The sequence below is a fragment of the Ambystoma mexicanum genome, chromosome 1p (assembly GCF_040938575.1).
Source record: "Ambystoma mexicanum isolate Mex_15411 chromosome 1p, UKY_AmexF1_1, whole genome shotgun sequence".
NCBI lineage: Eukaryota > Metazoa > Chordata > Amphibia > Caudata > Ambystomatidae > Ambystoma > Ambystoma mexicanum.
Genome location: NC_090921.1, coordinates 1,094,203,754 through 1,094,229,368, shown reverse-complemented (window position 1 = coordinate 1,094,229,368; position 25,615 = coordinate 1,094,203,754). Strand labels below are relative to the sequence as shown.

The 25,615-nt window shown below is 50.8% G+C and overlaps 1 protein-coding gene across 1 annotated transcript in view; it reads left to right on the top strand.

The window, feature by feature from the left end:
• Positions 1–25,615, top strand: part of CFAP45 (cilia and flagella associated protein 45) — a 368,333-nt gene that overhangs the window by 263,658 nt on the left and 79,060 nt on the right. The gene's annotated exons all lie outside the window — the stretch shown is intronic.

The following is a 25,615-nucleotide window of genomic DNA, read 5'->3' as shown; positions in this document are numbered from 1 at the left end:
ATCCCTGGTTAAGCGTAACATATGATTCTTGATGCCCTTCAAAATAAACCTTTCCTTTGTGATTTCCAGGGCAACAGCAGACTGGAACTAACGGTTCAATCTAGCACTAAACTCCATTAACTGGAGAGACTGTGTTTACCAAAAATATCCCTTCATTCCTTCAAAATAACGGAGTCACTTCTCTATCTTCCAGCACCTTTACACTAGGTCCACGAACATGGCATCTTTATGCCTACTAATACCAGAATAACCTTGGCGTGCAATAGCAGAGCTCTCTGTGCCACCTGTCACACCTCAAGCTCTATTACACAGGCACCCCCACCATATTCTCTCCCAGCTCGGTCATCTGATAGATTTGGATTGCCCTGTCCAGATAGAACACATGATCATGGTGATCATGGTGTAGGCACCGACATTCCAAGTGTCACTGCCGGAAATCAAATAGAAACAGGCAAGTCGGTCAGCTGGTACATGTGGATTTAGGTGACCTCTGCCCCACCCACCTGCTAATTGCTGCTAATCAGTTTGCCCTCTGCCTGCCCTACACTTTTCTTTCCCTTCTTAAGTTGCCTCATGTTAGGAAAGATTTCGTAATTGTAGGTAATTTTCCTTCCATGTGGCAACCCCTAAACTTTTTGCTGTTGTTTTTCACCTTGTTCTTGACTTTGCCAGAGAAGTGCAGCCTTCTGCCGCACTCCTCTGGGCTTTCGCTCCTTTCTTATGGGGAAACTGACATGCCCTTAAGACAGTCAGTACTGGGGAACGCTGTTTCCCGTAGTTTCTTTTATCATGTTGCGGCTTTCGTGCAACATGACACAAGAGGGCACTGCAAGCTAAGTTACCGCTCTCTTGGGTCTCTAGCCTTCTACAGGCCCTAGATACTCGTTTAGGATTGTATCTGATCGGTGCAAGTGATTCAGGGACGGGAATGGTGGCAGCGATCATTTCTTGTGTTTTGAGCTCCTTTTCACGTTCTAAGCGCGTTTTCCGCGCTTAACCCAAACCGGTGGCCTGGCTCCCAAAATGGCCAGACCACGAGGCTCCTTTGTCCTATCCGCTGACCGTCTTGCTCCCTTCACCTTCCCCAGGTCGAGCCGACCCGGGGCCTTCCTTATTTGGGCATGTACTTTCCCGCGAAACACGGATGCTTTCACGGGCTTCTACATGTCTTGTGTGTGCCTCCAGGATGTGGGCTGGGATGTCTGGTCCCAATACACATCCTGGGTGCCAGAGAGTCTAGGGTGGTGTGAATGCCTGGGACCACCGTGGTCCGTGATTGGTCCACAAATGGTGTGAGTGTTGATGAGCGGATCTCCCATTGGGTCCCCTCCGTTTTGGCGCGAAGAGAACCGTGGATAAGAGGGGGCTGGAAACACCACTACCATGTCGATCTCCTGAGTTCTCACGAACGAAGGAATACAGGAGCCAAGTATCCTGCAACCAAGAGGCTGGACCGAGGAATCGCTGGTGACCCGCTGAAGGACTTCCCCTCTGCGCTGCTGTCGCCTTGTGAAACCCTTTTCGCCTTTGAATGAACCAGAAGGCCTGTACTGGTTCTTCGACCTTTGGAATAGCGGGAACAGCTATTCTCGGCATCTTCACCATCTCCTGCCAGTAAGCCTTCGGAAGTGTCTCTGGGCCATCCAACTGACTGACCAGCTTACACGGGAGTCTTGCTCTGTAACCGTCGCCAGGTTGTGTAGTATTTCGAGTCCTTGTCACTCTCACACGCTTCGTACACTTGGCGTTCCCAAGTCTGAAGTGAGTAGTGTACATTTGGCTCAGATACACACGGCCGCTCCGTTGCCCTGCTGTGGTAACAAACTGTGCGGGTTTCTTCGATTGGGACGTCTTTTTACTCAACACGACGACGAGGCGTTCCCTGCTCTTCTGAACCTGCCAGCTGCTGAAACTGAAGCGGAGAAGCCTGGGTCTGCTTGCATCGGGGACCGGTGAGTAGCATAGCTAGGATCTGGTCGCCCTCCTGCAGGAGCCCATTGCTTTTCCCCGCTGTGTACAACAGCACCCTTTTTCGTACTCGCGGTCTGCTTCGGCCCACTGTGGAGGCTGCGCTTGAGTCGCGGAACTTGTTCTTCTTCTTTTGTGCACTAAACTGAACTGCCTGATTTCCCTCGAAGAGCTTCTTCTTTTGCCTGTTGGCACCAGCGCGTGCAGGTACTTTTGAGCACAAGGCTCCACTCTTCGCAGGGCTCGGACTTCCATCTAGTTAGGTGCCTCTGAAGGCGAACTGGGTCTAAGCATTATTTCGCACTGCCTGTCTTCCTTCCCTTTTAGGTGGACTACCCATTTCGTGCATATAACGCTTGAGACTGTCGTATTTGTATATATATTGTGTTGATATGGTATGTGTTGGTTTACTATCGTTATATTGTGATTTTCTCACTACGGTCATTGTTTTAAAGGCCTTGAAATAAATGTGTATATATTTTTAATATAACAACTGTTTGGAGTAGTTTGTAAGTGATCTTGCTTTGTGTGCTCATTGCGGGCTTTCAGTCACCCTCACTCCTCTTGAGACCTAGTCTTGACCGCCGCGATCGCTACCTTGATTGGTCTGGCTCGTCCAGAGGTTACCCTGTTCCAAGTAATTAGGTTGGCCTTCTGAACTTCTGCGCCACCAGGACAGAGTTCAGAAATCCATCTTAACAAATTGGTGTACAGCGGTGGGATACGACTGAAGGTATCCAGTGTTGCGCACGAACTAAGGCATTTCAGGTTATTCCAACCAGGACACGTAGTGAATTGTTGTAGTATAACTTTAAAAAGGCCATAGTCCTATCTAACAGTATGGAAACAAATACCTTGTTAACTTTAAATGCTTCCAAATCAGAAACATTGAAAAAGATGTGTGCGGAGAGAGGTGTTTCCTCTCAAGGCACGAAATTGGAAATGATCCAAAGAATCGTGGCGTGGCAAGAAGCGCAGCTTGACGCTATAACTTCTGAGGACAGTGCGGAAGGTGGTGGGGCTGCTCTCACTGGTAGAACTGACGGTTCTGCCGCTGCACTGATCCATCGCGACCACGAGGACAGGGAGGACGAGATGTCTAATGTTTCCTCTGCCAGTGCTGATGGGGCGGCTATGCTTGAATTCAAGAAGCAAGAGCTGCGGTTTAGGCAACAGGAGCTTGAATTCAGCATAGCCAAACTAAAAATCGAACAGGCAGAAAAACAAAAAGACAGGGATCACCAGTTGGAACTGGCCAAGCTTCAGTTTGCAAATGGGTCCAAGGGTCCTGGACATGGGTCCGGGGCTTCCTCTCATCCACGGTTTCCGAAAGATCTGCTCAGTGTGTATGAAGAAAGGAATGACATTATGGACTGGCTGAATGTGTTTGAGTATGCATGCGAAGTTCAACAAGTTGACAATGCTGATAAGATTGCCTGGTTACTCAGCAGACTGCCCCATTCTGGCTGTAGTGCCATTATGGAAATGTCGAAGGCTGAGCGAGCTGATTTCGCAATGTTAAAGCAAACTCTCATTTTAAAGTTTGGGAAGACTTCGGCCCAATATTTGAAACGTTTCAGAGAGTATAAGAAAAAGGAAGGTGGTACTTGGGTATCTTATGTCACTGAATCCTTGAAAAACTTAACTGGCTGGGTCGAAGGTTATAAGGTTTCTACCTTCGAAGGCATGATAAATCTTGTCATGCTGGAACACATTTTTGCATCTTCTTCCCCGGAGCTTAAGCAGCATTTGGCCGATTCGAAGGAGATAGATCCTAAGAAGCTGGCCATTGCAGCCGACTTATGGGTGTCACATCGAGTGTCCCATAAGGACAAAACTCATCCTGGTAAGCAGGAGGAAGGGAAAAAGTCCAAAGATATGGAGGGTGGAGAATCTGATAAATCTTCTTCTCATAAGGGCCACAAAAATAAAAATAAGGGTAAGACACAAGAGAACTCACAGGGTAGTGGAGGTCAGCCTCCGAAACAGAACTCTGGTTACAATAAGCCTCCCTATGTAAACAGACCCAATGGATCTTGTTTTGCTTGTGGAGCAACTGACCACGTGAAGGGGGATCCCCGGTGTAAGGTTAGACCTTTGGGGGTCCACTCCGCTAATCTGGCCTTCTCCTCCTACGAGGAAGAAGAGATTACAGGAGCATCCTTCTCCTCAGACTCATTTCCCAGCGGGATAGAGGCTGAGGTAGTTTTAGTGTCCCTGGGTTCCTGGGAGCCTAAAGTCGCAGAGGCTTATGCTAGGATTCCGGATAATACCAAGCACTACTTTAAAGACAGTGTGCTGATCAATGGAGTAGATACTCCAGCTCTTAGGGATAGTGGGTGCAGTCGCACTGTAGTGGATTCTACCTTGGTAGACTCAGAGGAAGTTGCCAGAGCTACTCTGATGCCCGCTAAATTGGCTGACGGCCCACTCCGTATGTTCCCAGTAATACCTGTAAATCTTACTTTAAATGGTACAGCAGTCAGGATTCCAGTGAGCATTCAGAGAAACGTCCCGGGAAAGGTCTTGTTAGGTAATGATCTCAGAGCTTTAGGGCTCGTAGGAGACACTGCCGAAAGACCCTACACACGGTCTCAAGCACGGGCAGCATTGGCCAAGACCAATACGCTGCCCCAGCCCAAGGGGAAACCCAAGGCGAAAGGAGTCGACAAGTCAAGACGAGGGAAAGAGAATATTCCCCCGAGCTCGCCTACCACTGGGGTGGAGGAAGTTGGTCAATCGCCCGGGCCTGACGAGGAGGTGGCGATGCCTGAAGTATTTGACCCCAACGATCATCCTGAACTAAAAGACTTGTTAGTTGAAGGAGGTCCTGATAGGGACGAATTCAGTAAAGGCCAACGTGAGTGCCCATCTCTGGAAGGCCTAAGGAGACCGGCCTGCTCCCAGCTTGAGGGTGAACCTCCTGGGACGCATAGGATTTATTGGGAAGGTGGACTCCTGTATAGTGAGCCCACAGAGTCTACAGAAGGAGACCATAGGAGGTTGGTGGTTCCCCTTGCTGTTAGGCCCTTCCTCCTGCAGTTGGCGCATGAAGTTCCCCTTGCTGGTCACCTTGGTATGAAGAGGACCAAGCAAAGGTTATCCATGCACTTCTACTGGCCCAAGATGGGGGTGCAAGTAGAAAGTCACTGCAGGAGTTGTGCCTCCTGCCAGTTGTCTGGTAAAGTTGGCGCGACAATCCAAGCTCCGTTGGTACCGCTCCCAGTTGTGGGGGTATCATTTGAAAGGGTAGGGATCGACATCGTTGGTCCCCTTGACCCGCAAACATCCTCGGGCAATAGGTTTATCCTGGTGCTGGTCGACCATGCAACCAGATATCCTGAGGCCATCCCATTGAAAACTGTAACTGCCAAGTCAGTTGCAAAAGCTTTACTTGGCATATTTACTACGGTTGGCTTCCCTAAAGAAGTTGTGTCGGATCGTGGCAGCAACTTTATGTTGAAGTATATGCAGGCTATGTGGAAAGAATGTGGGGTCACCTACAAGTTCTCTTCTTCATACCACCCCCAGACCAATGGTCTGGTGGAACGTTTCAATAGAACGTTAAAGAGCATGATTGGGGCTCTGGAGGAACCTCAGAGAAGAAAATGGGATCTTCTTTTACCATGTTTACTGTTTGCCTACCGAGAGGTACCACAGGAGGGTGTTGGCTTCAGCCCCTTCGAACTTCTGTTCGGTCATCCCGTACGGGGACCCTTAGCCATCGTCAAAGAGGGATGGGAGATGCCCACTCCCCCTGTTACTACCAACGTAGTTGATTATGTGCTAGGGCTCAGAAAACGGATGGTACTTCTGATGGGCTTGGCTAGTGATAAATTGAAGGCAGGACAAGCGCTGGTGAAACATTGGTACGACCAGAAAGCTTCCCTCATCAACTTTACACCTGGTCAGCAAGTCCTGATCATGAATCCCATAAGGCCTCGAGCTTTACAGGACAAATGGTCAGGCCCTTACACAGTGGTGGAGCCCCTGGGTGAGGTTAACTATTTAGTGGACCTTGGAAAGCCTGGACAGGCTTCAAAAGTGTTTCACGTGAATAGGCTGAAGGCTTTCGTCCCAAGAGTCGAAATCGCAGCACTGCTACTGGCTTCAGATGTTGAGGAAGAGGAGTCTGAACCTCTCCCCGACCTGTTCCAAAGCGGTCCTTCAGATAGCTCCTTTGAGGGTGTCCGAGTGGCCCCTCACCTGACTTCTGATCAGCAGGCTGAGGTGAAAAGTTTGCTTAGGCAGTTTTCCCCCCTGTTTTCACAGTCGCCTGGTTTGACACCTTGGTGCAAACATAACATTGACACAGGAGACAGTGTACCTAGCAAAAGTAGGGGATACAGGATGTCAGACAAAGTACGGTCTTATATTAAGACCGAGGTCAACAAGATGTTAGACCTTGGGGTGATTGAACCCTCTAGTAGTGCTTGGTCCAGCCCTGTGGTTTTGGTTCCAAAGGCAGGCACTTCTGAATTGAGGTTCTGCGTGGATTACAGGGCTCTGAATGCTGTCACCAAGACAGATACACACCCCTTGCCTCGAACAGATGAGCTGGTGGATACTTTGGGTGCCTCCAAGTACCTCAGCACGTTTGACCTCACTGCTGGCTATTGGCAAATAGCTTTAGCAGAGCATGCCAAGGAGAAGACAGCATTTTCTACTCCAGACGGCCTTTACCAATTCCGGGTAATGCCGTTCGGGTTGAAGAATGCACCTGCCACTTTCCAGAGGCTTGTGAATCATGTGTTGAATGGGTTGGACGAATTCTGTCTTGCATATCTGGACGATATAGCAGTTTTCAGTGCCACCTGGGAAGACCATGTGAAACACCTCGGGATTGTGCTCCAGGCTCTTCAGAAAGCACACCTGACCATAAAGGCTAGTAAATGCCAGATTGGACAAGGCTCAGTTGTTTACCTTGGACATGAAGTAGGTGGAGGGAGGATACAGCCTCTTCCCAGTAAAGTACAAGCAGTACAAGACTGGCCTACCCCCACTACGCAAACCCGAGTGAGAGCCTTCTTAGGACTCACGGGGTATTACCGCAATTTTGTGGCAGACTATGGCACCATAGCTGCCCCTCTGACTGCCCTCACAACTCTGAAGAAACCCAAGAAGGTAACTTGGACCGACGAGTGTGAGAAGGCCTTCAATGGCTTAAAAGACTCCTTGTGCCAGGCCCCTGTCCTCAGGGCCCCTGATTATCAAAGACCTTTTATCGTGCAGACGGACGCCTCTGACACTGGGATAGGAGCTGTACTATCACAAGTAGATGAGAAGGGTAAGGAACACCCTATTGGTTTTATTAGCCGCCAGCTTAAGGACAGAGAGCTCAGATGGTCCACGGTAGAGAAAGAATGTTTCGAAGGGATTGTGTCCTCCGACGTATTCCTCATCTTAGATATCTCCTTCCAGCTCTGCTGGCCTCGGAAAATGTTTTCTCTAGAGGGCACTGCGCGTCGACGTCCTCCGAGTCGATGTCCTTCGACAGCCGCCGTATCGACGTCGACGTCATCCTGCCTATAAAGGCCGCGCGCAGCGTCGGTTGCTCAGTTCCGTTTTTCCGCGCTTACTCAGTGCCTCGGAATACCGTTGCTCAGTTCTTAGTCAGATTAATCCTATTTACCTCGAGTTATTCGATCCGTACTCGATGGCTTCCTCGTCGGAACCGACAACTCCTCAATCCGGCTTCAAGAAATGTCGAGATTGTGGGAAAAAGATGTCGTTGACCGATCCTCACAGAATTTGTCTGTGGTGTTTGGGAGCTGAACACCATTGTTCGGAATGCGTGGACTGTATGTCCATGACAGCTAAGGCCCTGAAGGAGCGTAGGGGGAAGCTGGAGAAAGGTAAGACTTTTAAAGCTTCTTCTTCGTCGACGAAGTCGAGACATTCGTCTCCTCGTCACCATTCGCACTCCAGGTCTCGGAGTGGGTCTCATCACTCCTCGAGATCGAAGCACTCGAAGAGGAGACGTCGAAGATCCCCTTCTCCGTCTTCCTCTTCCTCTGTTTCTCCAAAAAGAATCCCTTGCCCCACGAAACATAGTTCCCGGGCTGAATGGGAGGAATTCCGAAAGAATATGATGAGCGTCTTCGAGAAAGCGGCCTCGACCCCCTCGAAGACTGCCGAGAGCGATGCTCTGGTCGAAAGACCCAAAGGTCAAAAACGCCGCGAGTCGCAGTACCCGGCGAAAGAAACCTCTCGAGCGCGTCTCGAACCCTCGAGCAGGACTATGACCTCCAAACCTTCCTCGAAGGTTCCGTCGACGTCGAGGTCGATGTCTTCGACGCCGTTGTCGGGGGGACCTTCGACACACGGGTCTGTCGACTCGACGCCAGCTTCGACACCGGCATCGACGCCAAGAAAAGTCACGGTTACCACACATCCAGTGACTATCCCCAGGCCCTCGACGTCGATGGCTTCGATATTGTCGAGTAGAATTCCAATTCTGTCGAGGTCTTCGAGGCCTCCACCTCTGTTTTCGACGCCACGCTCGAAGCCTTCAACGTCGGCGTCGACGACATCGACGTTTTCGAGGCCAATAATGACAAGTTCGGCACCCTCTGCCTTGGAAATGGGATTTATTCCCTTTATGAGTTCAGAACAATTGAGAACTATATCCTCAATTTTAGAAGAGGGTGATTTGTCTGAACAGGAAGACACATTTGAGTTACAGGGACCTGTAACCCCAGTTAGAGAGGAATTTTCCTCTGAAGAGCGCAGATTAAAGGATCTTCATGATTCTTTACATGAGGCAAGTGGGTTAGACACTTCCCCTGAGGTGGAGTTTGCTAAGCCAGACCCGGGGGAGCATGCTGAAACCCCCTACAGAGCCTTAATGGCCAGGATTACAGAGTTCATGGGGTGGTCTGCACCTTCACAATCTTTCCAACAAGATGACCTCACGGATATTCTTGACAAAGGCCCACGAGAGGATCCTGTGGTGCCCTTTCATAAAGCTCTTCAGAGAAAGATCATGACAAACTGGGAAACCCCAGATGTAATACCAGCAGTAAATAAAAAACTGTCTACAAAGTACAGGGTATCTTCCACAGACCCAGAGTTTTTGTCTAAACACCCATCCCTAGAAAGTCTGGTGGTACAAGCAGCATCCTCTACCGATGTCAAGACGGCTTATCCTACCGTCCCACAGGACAGGGACGATAAAAAATATGATGCTATGGTAAAGAAAGTCTTTTCAGCATGTAGCATGGCGTTAAAGTCTGTTAATGCTACTTGCACCCTTGCTAGGTTCAGCCATACACTTTGGGAGTGTGCTTCTACAGCGGCTGACTGCATCCCGGAGGGAGAAGAAAGGGATGCGTTCCTGAATATTATACAGGACGGTAAAGACGCTATGTGCGAATCCCTCCAGACGGGCATTGATTCGGCTGACAGTATCAGCAGAGCAATGGCGGCAAGTACATCAACCAGGAGATTCACTTGGTTGAGAAAGTCGGGTTTTGCCCCAGATGTGCAAGCCAGGCTCTTGAACATGCCATTCGATGGCTCTTCTTTGTTCGGGAAAAAGGCGGATGACAGTTTAGAGAAACTGCAAACTTCAAAAGCAGCAGCAAAATCCCTAGGAGCTGCAATCCGTCAGACTCCTTTTCGTCCCACAGGAACCTCTGCGAGGGGCAAGACCTTTCGCTTCTACTCCGCATTCGGAAGAGGTAGAGGACGACCGGCTCAAAGGGGTCAAAGAAGAACTACCCGAGGTGGACGGGGTAGATATTCAAAAGCCGCAGCAACAGCAGGTGCCTCTTTACCATCGGCATCTGCATCAGCCGCCCCAAAACCACTCTGAGGACTTCCCTCACAGGATATCTGTAGGAGGCAGGTTGACTCAACATCTGGCGGTATGGCAGGCTATCACGTCAGATGCTTGGGCATTGGAAACAGTTGCCCAAGGTTACTGCCTGCCTTTCCTACGTATACCTCAGAGTCATCCACCGGGGATCAGCTCTCAGAAAGCTCCAGATCCGCTCCTCTTGCAGTAAATTTGGGACCTGCTAGAGAAAGGTGCCATAGAACCGGTACCTGTAGCGGAGAGGAACAAGGGCTGGTACTCCCCTTACTTTCTCATTCCAAAGAAAGACGGAGGACTGAGACCCATCTTGGACTTGCAAGAATTGAACAAATTCCTCAGAAAAGACAAATTCAAGATGGTCACTCTTTCTCAGATCCTCCAGGCCCTTCAGTTCCAGGACTGGTTGGTATCTCTGGACCTTCAGGACGCTTATTTCCATGTGCCTATCCATCTCAAACACAGGAAATACCTGAGGTTCGCAATTGGCAACTCTCACTATCAATTTCGAGTGCTGCCATTTGGGCTGACCTCCGCCCCGAGGGTCTTCACCAAGTTAATGTCGGTAGTGGCTGCAAGTCTAAGGAGGGAAGGGATTCACGTCTACCCCTACCTGGACGATTGGTTGATCAGGGCTGTTCCTCCGGAACAAGCTCAGATCCAGCTAAATCACGTGTGCCACTCCCTTCACAGACTGGGCTTCTCCCTCAATTTAAAGAAGTCACAAATGATACCATCGCAGAGACTCCAGTTCATAGGAGCGATCCTGGATACTTCCCTGGGAAAAGCCTCGTCACCAGAGGTGAGGGCTCAAGATATTCTACAGATGGTTACCAAGTTCCAGCATGCCCAACGTCTCCCAGCCTTCGACTTTTTGAGGTTGCTAGGCCTCATGGCATCCTGCATTTTCCTAGTGCCAGAGGCTCGCCTGAGAATGAGATCCCTCCAGTGGGCACTGAGGACTCAGTGGTCACAATTCTCAGGGAGAATGACAGATCTTCTCCAGGTTCCCGGCGGGGTGGCTCGAGACCTTCGGTGGTGGGCCTGTCAGGAGAACATTCTGAAAGGAGAACAGTTTTGGCAACCCTGGCCGGAGATAACAGTAGTCACGGATGCCTCACTCACGGGGTGGGGAGCCCACGCCAACGACTTGACCATCAGCGGTCGTTGGTCTCCATCGGAGTCCAGACTACACATCAACCTGTTAGAGCTGAGAGCCATCAGACTTGCGCTGAAGGCGTTCCTGCCAGCTGTACAAGGGAAGAACGTCCTGATAATGACGGACAACACGGTGGCCATGCATTACCTCAACAAAAGAGGAGGCGTAGGATCACTACCCCTGTGCAGAGAGGCGATGCAGCTCTGGTTTTGGGCAATCCAAGAAGGAATCTCTCTATCGGCAGTTCACCTAGCCGGAGAGAAGAACTTGACAGCGGACGCTCTGAGCAGGCAGAACACAGTCTCCCACGAGTGGGAGCTAGCTCAGGAAGTCCTTCAAGAGATCTTCGCCCTTTGGGGAACCCCTCAGGTAGATCTGTTCGCCACCAGCCTAAACAGGAAATGCGACCTGTTCTGCTCAAGGGAATTTCCCCCGAGAGGAGCTCTGGGAGACGCGTTCATAGTGGACTGGGAGTTTCCGCTTCTGTACGCGTTCCCACCGGTCCCTGTCATTCCTCAAATGATCAGGAGGTTGAGAAGATTCCGGCGAACCATGATCCTAATTGCCCCGGATTGGGCCAGGAGAACGTGGTACCCGGACCTTCTAGACTTGTCCATCTGCCCTCCAATTCGACTTCCACTCAGAGAGAACCTACTCTCACAGAAGGGAGGTCAGGTTCTCCATCCAGACATCAAAACCCTCAACCTTCACGCTTGGCTTCTGAAAGGCTGAGGTACAAGGATTGGGACCTCCCTGATGATGTTATGGAGGTGTTGCTTTCAGCAAGGAGGCCAGCAACAAAGTCTTTATACCGCTGCCGTTGGAACAGATTTTGCAGCTGGTGTAGAGAACAGAATATTGACCCTTTTTCATGTGGTACACCAATGGTTTTGTCCTTCCTACTATATTTGGCAAATTCAGGCCTTCAAGTTGGCACCATTAAGGGCTATCTCGCAGCGCTATCCATCTTTAAGCGTACTGCGGAAGAACCATCCTATTTCAAATTACCCTTGGTAATACAGTTTCTAAAGGGGTTAACCAATGTTTATCCCCCAAGACCATTCCAAGTTCCCCTATGGGATTTAAACTTAGTACTAACTTTCCTGATGGGTACACCTTTCGAACCTCTCCATTCTTGTTTGTTAAGATTCCTTACCCTTAAAACTGTTTTATTAATAGCACTTACATCTGCTAGAAGGGTGAGCGAATTACAAGCTCTTTCTTGTAAACCCCCTCATACAATCTTTCACAAAGACAAAGTTGTCCTGCAAGTGAAGCCTAATTTCCTCCCAAAGGTGGTTTCTGAATTCCATATCACTCAGAAGATTACCCTACCATCTTTCTATCCTCCTCCTCACCCGGGGAAAGAGGAAGAGAGGTTACACAGGCTAGACCCTAGGAGGGCTTTAAGTTTTTACATTAGTAGACTAGCCAGGATAAGACAGGCAGACCAGCTGTTTGTAGGTTACACAGGTCACAAGCTGGGGTTACCAATAACTAAGCAGACCATTTCCAGATGGATCATTCTAGCCATTCTGGAATGTTATAAACTGGCAGGGAAAGAGCCCCCTCAAAACCTTAGGGCTCATTCGACCAGAGGTATTGCAGCTTCATCGGCCCTCAAAAGAGGCGTGCCGGTTAAAGACATATGTGCGGCCGCTACATGGTCGTCTGTCCATACCTTTACACGTTTTTACAATCTGGATTCCTCCTCCAGTCAAGAGACTAGGTTTGGAAGGGCTGTACTGCATTCTATTCATCAATAGAAGACAGCGTGAAGTCAGTACTCCCTCCTCCGAATATAGAATACTGCTATGGGAGCCTATCTAAGATGAGGAATACGTCGGAGGACACAATCCCTTCGAAGAACAAGTTACTTCTTACCTTGTAACGTTCTTTCGACGGGATGTTCCTCCGACGTATTCCTCATCGACCCTCCCATCCATCCCCGCAGTTCTACTTCCCTTGTTGTTGCAGCTTACGCTCCTTCAGGGTGATTAGTTAGTCCAGAAAGTATTATTGTGGGCTACAAAACGGAACTGAGCAACGGACGCTGCGCACGGCCTTTATAGGCAGGATGACGTCGACGTCGATACGGCGGCTGTCGAAGGACATCGACTCGGAGGACGTCGACGCGCAGTGCCCTCTAGAGAAAAAATTTTCCGAGGCCAGCAGAGCTGGAAGGAGATATCTAAGATGAGGAATACGTCGGAGGAACATCCCGTCGAAAGAACGTTACAAGGTAAGAAGTAACTTGTTCTTCTCTGTTGTGTGGGCCCTAAGGAAGCTGAGGCCCTACCTCTATGGGACCCACTTCACTGTGCAAACTGACCATAAGCCTTTAAAGTGGCTAATGAACATGAAGGGGGAGAATCCAAAGTTGCTTAGATGGTCCATAAGTCTACAAGGCTTCGACTTCACTATTGAGCATAGGCCAGGTGTCCAACATAGCAATGCTGATGGGTTGTCCAGAATGTTTAACCGACCTGAACAAGAGACTCATCCAGGGGTGGATTAGTTCCCCCTGTCCATAGTCTGGGAGGGGCGAGTGTTAGGAAAGATTTCGTAATTGTAGGTAATTTTCCTTCCATGTGGCAACCCCTAAACTTTTTGCTGTTGTTTTTCACCTTGTTCTTGACTTTGCCAACGAAGTGCAGCCTTCTGCTGCACTCCTCTGGGCTTTCACTCCTTTTTTTTATGGGGAAACTGACATGCCCTTAAGACAGTCAGTACCGGGGAACGCTGTTTCCCGTAGTTTCTTTTATCATGTTGCGGCTTTCGTGCAACATGACACAAGAGGGCACTGTAAGCTAAGTTACAGCTCTCTTGGGTCTCTAGCCTTCTACAGGCCCTAGATACTCGTTTAGGATTGTATCTGATCGGTGCAAGTGATTCAGGGACGGGAATGGTGGCAGCGATCATTTCTTGTGTTTTGAGCTCCTTTTGGCGTTCTAAGCGTGTTTTCCGCGCTTAACCCAAAATGGTGGCCTGGCTCCCAAAATGGCCAGACCACGAGGCTCCTTTGTCCTGTCCGCTGACCGTCTTGCTCCCTTCACCTTCCCCAGGTCGAGCCGACCCGGGGCCTTCCTTATTTGGGCATGTACTTTCCCGCGAAACACGGATGCTTTCGCGGGCTTCTACATGTCTTGTGTGTGCCTCCAGGATGTGGGCTGGGATGTCTGGTCCCAATACACATCCTGGGTGCCAGAGAGTCTAGGGTGGTGTGAATGCCTGGGACCACCGTGGTCCGTGATTGGTCCACGAATGGTGTGAGTGTTGATGAGCGGATCTCCCATTGGGTCCCCTCCGTTTTGGCACGAAGGGAACCGTGGATAAGAGGGGGCTGGAAACACCACTACCATGTCGATCTCCTGAGTTCTCACGAAGGAAGGAATACAGGAGCCAAGTATCCTGCAACCAAGAGGCTGGACCGAGGAATCGCTGGTGACCCGCTGAAGGACTTCCCCTCTGCACTGCTGTCGCCTTGTGAAACCCTTTTCACCTTTGATCGAACCAGAAGACCTGTACTGGTTCTTCGACCTTTGGAATAGCGGGAACAGCTATTCTCGGCATCTTCACCATCTCCTGCCAGTAAGCCTTCGGAAGTGTCTCTGGGCCATCCAGCTGACTGACCAGCTTACACGGGAGTCTTGCTCTGTAACCGCCGCCAGGTTGTGTAGTATTTCGAGTCCTTGTCACTCTCACACGCTTCGTACACTTGGCGTTCCCAAGTCTGAAGTGAGTAGTGTACATTTGGCTCAGATACACACGGCCGCTCCGTTGCCCTGCTGTGGTAACAAACTGTGCGGGTTTCTTCGATTGGGACGTCTTTTTCTCCAGCATGGGGTCTGGCATGGATTCACATGCTCATGAATATTCCCCGTCGTCAGGCTGGGAATCCTCGGTAAAGAAAAAACCAGTATCAGTTTCGTTTCTGATCTGTCTTTCGTAGTAACAACCAATCACTGGTCTCTGCGTCATACTGACCACAGCCAATGACTGCCCTCTACCTAAGCACCGCCTCTGGCAGCCATCTTCAGATTTTTACCGCACGTTCATGTGTTGGGATCCTCGTGCTATTGCTCTCGAGCGTTAGTGCTATTTTTCGCGCTTTTTCTCAAAAAACTTCGATTCTTTCGGTCAAAAGAGCCTCAAGCTCCACCGATCCTACATCCGATCAACGGGGACCCGTGTCGGATTCGTCTGTGCCCCTCAAGGGTGAAGATTTCGTCGAGCTACACTTCGGAGGACTCCAGAAGCTTCTCAGGCCCGGTCTCGGAGATGGCCCAGGAGAAGGGAAGCTCGACGCCCGGAAAGCTGTTCAGGGTCTGCCCTGGATGCCAGCTGCAGAACGTCTTTAAGGAGGACGAACACTCTTTCTGCCTTTACTGCCTTCATGAGGACAAGACGCACGTGGAGAAGGACTGTGCGTTTTGCGGCAACATGTCGGAACGGACCATGAAGGACCGCCATCAACGTCTCGCCAACTGGCTGGAGGGTAAGAGCCCGTCTGGCGAGAAGAAGAAGAAATCCGAGCGGTCTTCTAAGACCTTTGAGGGCGCCCCGGCGACGGGGGCCCAACATAAGGCCAAGCACCGCGAGTCCGCTGGCACCGGGAGCGCCGAACGGTCGGGCTCTACGGGCGCCAGGCAGGGCGCACCCTCCCCGGCACCATCAACCACGAGCCAACGCTCTGGGTCGGGTAAGAGGAAGGCCGAGCACCCGGCGAAGCTCCTGGAGAGGCCCCGGTCGAGCTCTAAGGCAGAGGAGGAGCGTGGCAGTGCCCCCTCCCTCAAGGATAAGGCGGTGAGCGCACCTAAGGTGGTGAAGGCCTTGATCCATCCGACCAAGCCCTCTATCGAAACGGTCGCGGCGGCCCTGGCTCAGCCTGTGGAGGCTGCACCAGTGGTGGCGACCTCGGGGCCCAGAATCTCCCTGCCTCCTCGGAGGGAGTCTTCTTTTGTGCCCATCGATAGGACCCCCGTGAAACCCTCCGTGGGGAAGAAGAAGGGGGGGCAGGGCGTCGTCGTAGATCCGGCCTCAACCTCAGAAGAGGAGCTGATCGAGGTCTTAAGCCACGGCCTAGGCGTGGAAGAAGGCCAGCCCGTCGGAATGGATCCCGACGCAGGTGACGACGACGACATCGTCGAGGATACCGACGGGGCCCCTGCTCGCCCGTCGGACTCCCCTCTGCCAGCGCCGCAAGACAACTCGGCGGCCATTTTGTTGGCCATACAGTCCTTATGCTCCGAGATAAGGACGAGGCTACCGTTACCGACGGAGGAACCTCTCCCGTCGGGGGATCCAGAACCGGGACCTTCTGGTGTTACCCCTACCAAGAAAAGAAGGATCCATCCACCACCTCCTTTTCAACCGTCGCGCCCCGTCCAGCCCTCCTCCCCGTCCACCCGAGGGGATGATACGGGGACTGACACGGCAGCGACGGGTACGGACGACGAGGCATACGACGAGGATTTTCCGTCGTCGCCTCCCGCCAGGGCTTCTCCGCCCGACGAGATCGGATCTTTCCACTCCATGTTCTCCAGGGCTTCCGAGCTTTTCCAACTCTGCCCTGAGGAGAAGAAAAAGGAAGGCTTCCTTTATCAGCGGCGCGAGGCCAAGAGGAAGACGGTCCTCGCAGTGCCTCTGTTGGACGACATTACATTTGGGATGAGGGCCTTTCCCTCCTCAAGAACCCTTCCACGACGCCAGCTAGAAGAGACCGGTACGAGAAAAAGTACCGGGTCCCGGACACGGCCCCCCTGTGCCTCCGGGCGCAGCCTACCCCGGATTCCGTCGTCTCTGCGGCAGCCAGGAAGAAAGCGGGGGGGGGTGTGGCCTCCACATCGACTTCCCCGCCGGACGGCGAGGGAAGGAAATTGGATGCTATGGGACGTAGAGTCATCTCGTCGGCAGCGACGACGATTAAAGCGGCCAACGCCTTGGCTATCGTGGCTCGCTACGACAGGGAGCTCTGGTACAAGATAGCTCCCCTGCTGGATTTTCTGCCGGACGACAAGAGGGCGGAGGCCCTGGAGATCCTGCAGGAAGGTGAGGTGGCCTCGGACCACGCCATCACCGTGGCGACGGACATCGCCGACACTGGGTTCCGCCAGCTGGGCAACGGCGTTTGCCTTCGACGTCGTGGATGGCTCAAAGCTACGGACTTCCGGCAGGACGTCCAGACCAGAGTCCTGGACATGCCCTTCGACGGGAACAATCTGTTTGGGAAGACAGTGGACGATTCCCTTCAGGCCATCAAGGCGGATACTGAGACGGCCCGGGCCCTTGGAGTTCTGCAGCAGCGACGGACGCCCTTTCGGAGCAGCGGAGGCAAGGGCGCCTCCAAAGGTTCCGGCGGCGGTTTCGCTTCCTACCGTCAAGCGGCCCGCTCGTCGTCGCAAGAGGCCTACAGAGGACGAGGCAAGTCTAGCGGACCCCGCCGTCGTCGCCAAGGAGGTCAAGGCGGCAAGGCCGCGTCCAAGCAGGATTGAACCGGCCGTGGGGTCGGGCCCCCACCGAAGCACCCCGGTGGGAGGCCGGCTGGCGGGCTTCGTCAGCGTGTGGGAGTCCATCTCCACCGACCGTTGGGTGCTGGACGCCCTGGCCCGGGGCCACGCGCTCGAGTTTCAAAGAAGGTGCCCGCGCGTCCCCCCCGTGGCCAGGAAAGAACTTTACGCCCCTCAACTTCTCCTGGAGGTAAAGGCGATGCTCAGGAAGGGCGCCATCGAACTCGTCCCAAAGGGGCTTCGGGGCTCCGGAGTCTACTCGAGATACTTCCTCGTGAAGAAGAAGACGGGAGGATGGCGCCCCATCCTAGACCTGCGACGTCTGAACAAGTTCATCAAGGCGCAGAAGTTCCGGATGGTCACCCTCCAGCACGTCCTGGGTCAGCTGGAGGAAGGAGACTTCCTATCGTCGTTGGATTTGGAGGATGCCTACTTCCACATTCCCATCCTAAAGGGGCACCGGAAATTCCTCAGGTTCGTGGTCCAAGGGCGTCATTACCAGTTCAAAGCCCTTCCCTTCGGACTACGGTCGGCTCCCAGGGTATTCACCAAGTGCCTTGCACCGGTGGCGGCGCAGCTGCGCCGCGAGGGGATTCACGTCTACCCCTACCTGGACGACTGGCTCATCCGCGCCAAGACGAGGGAGCTCGCCGTGGCCCACACGGCAAGGACCGTCCAACTCCTCACGGACCTGGGATTCTCCGTGAACTACGCCAAATCCCACCTGGTGCCCGCGCAAGTCGCACTGTTTCTGGGAGCGAGGCTCGACACAGTGTCCCTTCTGGCCTCCCCGTCGGAGGAGAGGACCAGGACCATCTTGGGCAAGGTGCAACGGATGTTGGTGGCCGACGCGGCCAAAGTGAGGTCCATCAAGTCCCTCCTCGGGATGATGTCTTCCTGCATCTACCTCATTCCCATGTGCAGGCTCCGGATGCGCCCGTTGCAAGAATTCCTGGATGCGCGCTGGATCCAGACGACGGGCAGCTTCGAGGAAAGGATCAAGCTCGACGAGAGCTTCCGACGAGCGATACGGTGGTGGGGCACCCACGCGCATCTGACGGCGGGCATGGACTTCCAGGCCCCAGCCCACCAGGAGACTGTGACCACGGATGCCTCCCTGGAAGGGTGGGGAGCGCACACCGAAAATCTGCACGCAAGGGGACTCTGGCTTCCGACGGAGAAGTCCCTGCATATCAACGTCCTGGAGCTCCGTGCAGTGTTTTGGGCCCTCAGGTCCTTCCTTCCGTCCCTCAAGGGCAAGGTGGTGAGGATCTTCACCGACAACACCACCACCATGTTTTACATCAGGAAACAGGGCGGAACCAGGTCCCCAGCGCTGTCCAAGGAGGCGCAGGACCTGTGGCATTGGGCCGTCGCCCAAGGGATTTTTCTGGTGCCGTTTCATCTGGCAGGGATAAAAAACACCATCGCCGACTCACTCAGCAGGGAGCTGCGCTCGTGCCACGAGTGGGAACTACGGCAGGATCTGGTGGATCGCCTCTTCCGACGGTGGGGCACACCCCAGATCGACCTGTTCGCGACGGCGACGAACACCAAGTGCCGGAGGTTCGCCAGCAGGTTTCCCCAGACGAGGAGCATGGGCGATGCTTTCTCGTTCCCCTGGGAGGGCCTGTTCCTCTACGCGTTCCCTCCTTTGCCTCTGCTAATCCGGCTCATCAACCAGCTCAAGAGGTCACGGTGCAGGATGATCCTCGTCGCACCTGCGTGGCCGAGGCAGATATGGTTCCCGGACTTGCTGGACTTGTCAGCGTCCCCGCCGATCAAGCTGCCGGTGGACGCGGATCTACTCTCCAGGGAAGGAGGCGCCATCCTCCACCACGACCCGAAGTCGCTGAACTTGCAGGCCTGGCTCCTGCAGCGCTAGAGTTTGGAGGATACGACATACCGGCCGATTGCAGAGAGGTTCTTGCAAAGGCCAGGGCGTCCTCGACTCTTAAATGCTACGGACACAAATGGAAGAGGTTCTCTGTCTGGTGCCGCGCACAGAAGATTAACCCTCTACGGATTACGGCTCCCCAAGTACTGCCGTACCTGCTGACGCTGGCCAAAGCTGGTCTGGCACACGCGTCCATCAAGATTCATCTTGCTGCGATCTCCCGATACACCAGAACCACGGGGCGGACGTCCTTGTGGTCTCATCGTCTGGTGAAAGAGTTCATGAAGGGACTGTTCAGATCGTTCCCGCCGGTGAAGGCTCCGGCCCCGGCGTGGGAGCTCAACGTGGTGCTGACCAAGCTCATGGGACCTCCGTTCGAGCCTCTGCACTCGGCCCCGTTGAAGTTTCTATCGTGGAAAACAGCTTTTCTTGTGGCCATCACCTCCGCACGACGAGTGGGAGAGATCCAGGCCCTTTCCTGCAAGGCCCCGTACTTGACTTTCCACGACACGAGGGTAGTGCTCAGGACGCACCCCTCCTTCATGCCCAAGGTACCGTCGGACTTCCATCTCAACGAACCCTTGGTGTTACCTGTGTTCTTCCCGTCGCCTTCGTCGCCGGCTGAGAGGACTTTGCACTCGCTGGATGTAGCTAGAGCGCTGAAGTTCTACGTGGACCGCACGAAGGGTTTTCGGAAGACGTCGCAACTCTTTGTGAACTTTGGACCTGTCAATCAGGGGAAGGCTCTCTCGAAGGCTTCCATCTCCAGATGGCTCTCCGGCTGTATCATGTGCTGTCACCGGTTGGCAAACCGACCGCTGCCTGGCCGTCCGAGAGCCCATTCCACCAGAGCGATCGCAGCTACCACAGCGTTCCTATCTGGTGTGCCCCTGCTGGACATATGCAGGGCTGCTACGTGGAGGTCGACGCACACCTTCACGAAATTCTACTGCGTCGACCGGGATTCCAGGGAGGAGGCCAGGGTCGGCCAAGCAGTGCTGCGCAACCTGTTCGCCTGAGGTGAGCCTGGTGAGGAGGTAAGATGCTTAATGTTGAGTTGATGTGATGCTTGATGTTGAGCCTTTGCCACCTCCCGTGGTTGTGCATGTGTGTACTGCTATGTATTCTTTATTCATGAGCATGTGAATCCATGCCAGACCCCATGCTGGAGAAGGAACAAGTTACTTACCTGTAACTGTTGTTCTCCAGCATGGGTCTGGCATGGATTCACATGCGAACCCTCCCGCCTACCCCTCTGCGGCTCTTCACTTGGTCATACTGCCACTTCACGTGCTTCCAAATCTGAAGATGGCTGCCAGAGGCGGTGCTTAGGTAGAGGGCAGTCATTGGCTGTGGTCAGTATGACGCAGAGACCAGTGATTGGTTGTTACTACGAAAGACAGATCAGAAACGAAACTGATACTGGTTTTTTCTTTACCGAGGATTCCCAGCCTGACGACGGGGAATATTCATGAGCATGTGAATCCATGCCAGACCCATGCTGGAGAACAACAGTTACAGGTAAGTAACTTGTTCCTTACTCAACACGACGACGAGGCCGTTCCCTGCTCTTCTGAACCTGCCAGCTGCTGAAACTGAAGCGGAGAAGCCTGGGTCTGCTTGCATCGGGGACCGGTGAGTAGCATAGCTAGGATCTGGTCGCCCTCCTGCAGGAGCCCATTGCTTTTCCCCGCTGTGTACAACAGCACCCTTTTTCGTACTCGCGCTCTGCTTCTGCCCACTGTGGAGGCTGCGCTTGAGTCGCGGAACTTGTTCTTCTTCTTTTGTGCACTAAACTGAACTGCCTGATTTCCCTCGAAGAGCTTCTCCTTTTGCCTGTTGGCACCAGCGCGTGCAGGTACTTTTGAGCACAAGGCTCCACTCTTCGCAGGGCTCGGACTTCCATCTAGTTAGGTGCCTCTGAAGGCGAACTGGGTCTAAGCATTATTTCGCACTGCCTGTCTTCCTTCCCTTTTAGGTGGACTACCCATTTCGTGCATATAACGCTTGAGACTGTCGTATTTGTATATATATTGTGTTGATATGGTATGTGTTGGTTTACTATCGTTATATTGTGATTTTCTCGCTACAGTCATTGTTTTAAAGGCCTTGAAATAAATGTGTATATATTTTTAATATAACAACTGTTTGGAGTAGTTTGTAAGTGATCTTGCTTTGTGTGCTCATTGCGGGCTTTCAGTCACCCTCACCCCTCTTGAGACCTAGTCTTGACCGCCGCGATCGCTACCTTGATTGGTCTGGCTCGTCCAGAGGTTACCCTGTTCCAAGTAATTAGGTTGGCCTTCTGAACTTCTGCGCCACCAGGACAGAGTTCAGAAATCCGTCTTAACACCTCACAGACTCTTTGTTGTGTGCATTTGGTCAGCTTGTGCAAGTGGATCCAGGTCACGTGACTTCTGTATCGCTGATCAGCCAATCACTGCTAATGTTTCGATGCTCCTCTTGGGTCACTTTGTCTGCCTAGCCCCTTCCTTTCCATTCCTAACTATTAAATATCAGGGTGTCTTCCTAGGGCATCTGCAGCAAAAGGCAGACAAAGAAATAGGCAATTCCTGTTTGGTCTTGGGAGGACTTAGACACACCCAGCCCCCACAACCAGCCACACACATAGACCGCCATTTTGTCAGGGAAAGCAGTAGCTTTGCCCAGGAAAGGGTTTTCTATATATGCCATTTCCAGACCCGAACGGGCAGGACGAAGGGCAACGTTCAAAATGGCCAAAGGACAGACGAAAATCTTGTGGCACTGCCATTTTAGAATATTTCAAATGTGCTTGAGTAAAAAGTCAAAATCATGGTAGAAAAATATCTGCTGCCACCAGCCCATCATCGACACATTGTAATTGTAACCATAAAGTTACAAAAGAAAACATTATAATAATACAAAGTATCCTAATCACACTTCAATTTAAGGTGCTGTGTGCAGCTTTAAAAATACAAGAAATCTACTAAGGGAGACATACGATCATTACAAGTCTGCCGGTAGGGGCTGTGATCTACCGACAGGTCTGTACCTGGACCAGAATATCTAAAAGCTTGTTATCAGCTAGGGCATTATCAGTAAGCTTTACAAACAGTTTGGTGTCATCAGCATAGCAAGGGAAATCGGCATCCATACTAACAAGAAGTTCATGAAATGGCTGGACGTAAATATTAAAAAGTAGAGGAGGAAGGGGAGATACCTGGGGTACACCATATCTAATGTTGACAAAATCAGTGGACACATCATGCAACGTTAAGCAAAACAGATGATCGATGAGTAAGACAATCTAGCCACAGAGGAAAGTCCAAAGCCCATGATTAGATCCAACATAATTAGTAAGAAAGTAGGGAAAAGTAGGAAAATTCCAGAGTAGGCCTTCTCTGACATCTAAAAGAGCTGTTCCGGCGCTATGTGAGGGTTGGAAACTGGACTAGCGGGCTCTGAATACATTTTTATATTCCACAAAGCCTTGTAGTTGGGAAGGGTGTCCAGTCATAATTTCGAAAACATAATTTCGAAAGTAAAAAAAGTCGAATCAAAAATGTCAAACAAAAAAAATGTCGAATTGTTTTTTTTTTCGATATTTTTTTTTTGGCTCTAGTTTCTGTGAAAAAATAGGTAAAAATAAAAAAAAGGGGGGTTGGGGGGGGAACCCCCCCATTTCGAAAAAAAAACATCATTAAAAAAAAATTCGACATTTTTTTTTTCGACGTTTCTTTTTCGACTTTTTGACTTTCGAATATTTTCTATTCGAAATTATGTCTATGAACCGTTGGGAAGCATTTAAGACATTGATTCTCTGTGTTGCTATTATCTGGCCCATGCCTTATAAAAGGCAGCTGTCATTCTATCCAGTCCTGGGGATTTATTCGGCTTCAGCGACTTTATAGCTGGAATTACTTCTTGTGCTTCTATTTATTTATTTTATTTATTTATTTATTTATTCGGGAAGCTGCCGAAAGCCCGTTAGTATCACAGAGTCTAAATCTTCCCTATTACGCAGGGTCGGCTTTTTCAGATCTATTGTGTCTAAGTAGGCCATTTGGTCGTCTCGATTGGGATTTTCTGAAGTGTACAGTTTTTTAAATGAAATTATTGGAATAACTCCCTTTTCCTGCGCTCTTCGCCCCACTCCCTTCCCTTTTCATTTATATTGGTGTTTATAAACGACCAACTTGTTAGTTGACTCAGTAAGTTTGCTAAAAGCTCACTCGGGATATTGCCTTGTTCATAATAGATGCACTGCATTCTCAGTAGAGTACATTCTGGTCTTTTGGGTTCTTAAAAGCCTCAGCTGATTTTTGCCCATGTTGAGCTGTCCGTACTGGTATTTAGAGGGCGTTGCGTTGTAAGCCTTCTCATCTTCTTTTACCTCACCTAACATCTGCGTTTTGAGCTGACCCCAAATGCGTTTCACGGTGGCTACATTGGCAACGATGCTGCCCGTGCCCACCGCTTTCAAGGCGTCCCAGTGGGTACCTACTGCAGTATCTTCCAGGCGGTTCTCATTCAGGTAATCTCGGATTGTCCTTTTGAGGTCTGCTAAGGAAATAGGGCCCCAGGGTAGGCGCCATTGACACAGCCTGTGATGCCATGACCAATCCCTAACCTTCACTACAAACATACCATGATCAGTCAGGGTTATTGGCTCTATGCCCACTAGTACTACTTGTGTCATCGTCCCCGTAGGTGCAAACACATAGTTGATCTGCGAGACAGACTACTGCACCTGTGATATGTAGGTGTATTCTTTGTCAGCTGGGTGAACGGTATGCCAGACATCTAGAATGTTAAGGTCTGTCAGTTGACTTTTTAATGTATGTGACACTGATCCAGTTAGCGAGTAGGTGGTTTGAGCTGATCAATCACTCTCCCCGTCCATCACCAAGTTCATGTCCTCTAAGATGAACAAGTCCCCCCCTGATCGATCTCAGGGGTATCTAGCATATGTAACATAACTGTTTCGTGTCCTGTGTTTGGTTAGTAGGACAAGACTAGTGTGAGCCTTTTCCTCTGCATATCCCCTGTGATTTATGTACGTATCGTCCCTCTGAGTCCTTCCTCTTTGGGATATGTGTGAAGGCTATATCTTTATGAATGAGAATTGCCACCTCTGCTCTCTTGCTAGGCGCTGAAGAGTAAAACAGATGAGGGTATATGCATCTAAAAGCGTGAATTGCCTGCTTTATGCAAATATTAGTTGCCTAATATGACACTTCCTTTCTGCTTGCCCTACTCTTTTAACAAATAACCCCTGTGTGGCTCCTGTGTTATCCCCTGTCGGTCCTCCAATCGGCATAATACCTTTCTTCGGGAGATATTCCCTGCCCCTTCCCTCTGGCCCTTACCCACTTAGAAATGTGTTTTAACAATAGCAAACCAACATGTACATCCCTGACATATCAAACGAGAGCTACATTGGCCCATGAACCAACATATTTTTTTCCCCACTCTGGCCACTTACATCATTAATTAGGTCTGGGACGTTGCATGTCTCCCCCTGGCCCCGTCTTCAACAGTTGTTCTGCTTCTTGCCAGATGGTATCAAAAACAACTAATTATTGTAAAATAAATAATTTGCTTCAAAAGGATTTAGTGTGATTTTTCTTAGCCCCAATTTAATCCAATTGTAACCGCAGTTAACAGTATTCTACACGCCACCAGCAACCATCCTTAACATATAATCCAGAATATCCCATTTGGCAAACTCCTTCGAATCAAAAGGAATTGTACAACAGAAACAGAATTTAGAAAACATCAAGAATTAACGATCAGAAAATTCAAAAATCGTGGATACAGCCCAAGACAACTCAAGCAGATGATGCAAAAAACTTCGGAGAAATCTAGACCTGACCTACTAGAAGATAAGCCTGCAAAAATTTTGAAACCGGAAAAAATTAGGTTCATCACAACTTTCAGTGCAAACAACCATGTTCTCAAAACAATTCTGTGTAAAAATTGGAATATTCTGTCAACAAATCCAGAGTTAATCACTTTTTTGGACAACAAACATAACATGGCTTTTCGGAACTGTATGAATTCGAAAAGAATGCTAAGTACATCCTATTTTGATAATCAAAAATATGAAAAATTTAAACAAAACCAGTCCGCAAGCACAAGATCCTGGCTTACACTGCCAATTCAAGGGAATTTCAAGTGCAACAACTGCCAGATTTGTCAATACATGCATAACGTGAAAAAAGATTTCTTGCAACCAAACGGTAAAAAGATGGATATTAAAGAACACATCAACTGCAACAGTC